The sequence below is a fragment of the Mastomys coucha genome, unplaced genomic scaffold (genome assembly GCF_008632895.1).
Source record: "Mastomys coucha isolate ucsf_1 unplaced genomic scaffold, UCSF_Mcou_1 pScaffold16, whole genome shotgun sequence".
Taxonomy (NCBI): domain Eukaryota; kingdom Metazoa; phylum Chordata; class Mammalia; order Rodentia; family Muridae; genus Mastomys; species Mastomys coucha.
Window position 1 is genome coordinate 27,303,377 of NW_022196898.1, and position 2,616 is coordinate 27,305,992.

Genomic DNA, 2,616 nt, shown 5'->3' on the forward strand with positions numbered 1-2,616 from the left:
GACCAAGGATGTTAGGCAGGGGCTAGGTGGGACCAGACATTGAAGTTTAGGGCAGAGGTAATAAATTGGGGAGGGCACACTTTTCTAGGCGAGAGATAGTAACACACATCAAATGTGCCAAGAAGGGGAAATTGTGAAGGAATTAGCTGTCTCTCTCTCTCTCTCTCTCTCTCTCTCTCTCTCTCTCTCTCTCTCTCTCTCTCTCTCTCTCTCTCTCTCTCTCTCTCTGTGTGTGTGTGTGTGTGTGTTTATTTGCAGATTCAAGGTTCTTGGGTGGGTGCTGGTAGCGTGATCACATCCCAGAGCATAGGTCCATAGAACAAAAGGGGAGACAGGAGGGGCTACTAGCATGGCCCACCCAGGCAAAGGCGGTAGTAATTTAAAACCACACACATTTGTTTGTGCTTAAGACTCTTCCCTCTTACTGTGCTGTCATATCTAGCCATGATATGATGGTTTGTATACAGTCTTATTGTATATTATTAAGCCATGTTCGGCAGATATCCCTTGTAGGTCTGCTCTTTTGTGTGCATGTGGGCAGGGGTGGGGGGGTAGTGGGGGTAGAATAGATAAGGAGTTGATCTGGGGAAGCTGGGACACGGGAGGAGGGGCTGGAAGAAGTGGAGGAAGAAGAAACTGCAGTTGGAATGTAACGAATGAGAGAATTAAAGTTTAAAAAATTAAAATTATAAAAATAAAAGTAAATTAAACTTTAAAAGAAAAAATAAGTAAATATACAAATAAGTATTTAGAATAATTGAAAAGAAAAAGAATTTGGTAACAGATAATGATCGTTAAGTGTCATTATATGAATTGGAAAAACAATAGCAAGTGCAAAAGAAAGATTCACTAACACAGAATTCTATATATGTAGCAGAGGATGGCCTAGTCAGTCATCAATGGGAGGAGAAGTCCTTGGTCCTGTGAAGGCTCTATGCCCCAGTGTAGGAGAATGCCAGGGCCAGGAAGCCAGAGAGGATGGGTTGGTAAGCAAGAGGAGGGGGAAAGTAATAGCAGCTTTTTTTTTTCAGAGGGGACCAGGAAAGGGGAGAACATTTGAAGTGTAAATAAAGCAAATATCTAACAAAAAATGAGATCTACAGGTTCCTAGGTCCCAGCGGCCACCTAGTGCAGAGTGGCACAGTCAGTTCTCTGGTCATGCAGTCCTTCAGCCCCAAGGCCTCCATTCACCTCAACTTCCACATGCCCATCGTGACACAGACTGAGAAGAAATCTTTCCACCAGAGCCTGGCTAAGTGGAACATGTTCATCTCCAACCCTACTATTGTAGAGTTTCTGGGGCACACCTCCAAGACCTGGGGTCTTATCTTGCTCTTCTACCTAGTTTTTATGGGTTTCTTGGCTGCATTCTTCTCATTCACAATGTGGGCCATGCTCCAGACTCTAAATGAAGAAGTTCTGAAATATCAAGGCCAGATTCCTAGTCCAGGACTTATGGTTTTTCCCAAACCGCAGACTACATTGGAATATACAGCATGTCTTAGCCACATACTTAGGAAAACTTTGTTGAAGACCTGAAGAGTCTCCTAAAGCTATATTCTGTGAAAGAACAGAGGAATCTCACAGATTGTTCTGAGGGAGCACTTTTTCATCAGAAGCGTTCAGATTATGGAGCATGTCAGTTTCCAGTTTCCTTGCTTCAAGAATGTAGTGGTGTGAATAATGCTGATCTTGGCTATCCCAAAGGACAACCCTGTATTCTTATGAAAATGAACAGAACAGTCAAATTAGTCTTAGACAAAGCTCCACATATAACTTGCGTGACAAAGGATGAAAACATAGCAAATGGAGCAACTTACCCTGAATACGGACTTTTAAACTTAAAGTATTTTCCATGGGAAACAACAGCACGTTAGATATCAACATCCCCTAGTTGCCATCCAGGTCAAATTTGACTCTGGTGCTACCAAGAAGGACGTAACAGTTGATTGCCAAATTAATGAATCCAAGAATGTAAAAAACAAGAATGAAGGTGACAAGTTTTTGAGACGAGTTTCATACAAAGCCACAGCATGTGCCTAGGAATAGGATGTCTCCACAGAATAAATGTCATGTTGTCTCCATTTTGTATCCGTTGGACCTGCCATTCTAAGACTAAGAGGCCACCATGGAGGAAGAAGTGGTATGGTACACACTTGGGTGATATTATAACATGCTTCCATATCATAGTGTTCAGTGCCCTCTAAAGTAACTGCCTTCTGCCTCTGCTGCCCTTGAACCCATGTACCAGACATGGGACCAGTGAGCTTCCGATCGCAAACGTGCAGAGTGGGAGGGTGGGGAGGTCTTGTCTTCTGTAATTGCCAAACATATAAAGCTTCATGTGCTGTGCTGTACAAATGTTTTATGGATTTAACACTGGTAACTGGCATATTTTGATGCCAACAAAGTTTTAGGGATAAAATGGTACCTTGCCAACATTGAATGACTTCAGCTGCAAGAAATGTGTGAGAAGTTCCATATGTGAGGAGGGAAAAGGAAAATTAAGTGGATCTGAAAGTAAAAATAAACAAATAAATAAATAAATAAATAAATAAATAAATAAAAATAAAAAATAAGGGGTTGGAGAGATGGCTCAGCAGTTAAACTCACTGA

At 41.8% G+C, this 2,616-nt stretch overlaps 1 pseudogene; it reads left to right on the forward strand.

Moving 5' to 3' along the window:
• The first annotated feature begins 1,158 nt into the window (after positions 1 to 1,158).
• LOC116094389 lies at positions 1,159 to 2,043 on the forward strand (annotated as a pseudogene).
• Positions 2,044 to 2,616: the final 573 nt, after the last annotated feature.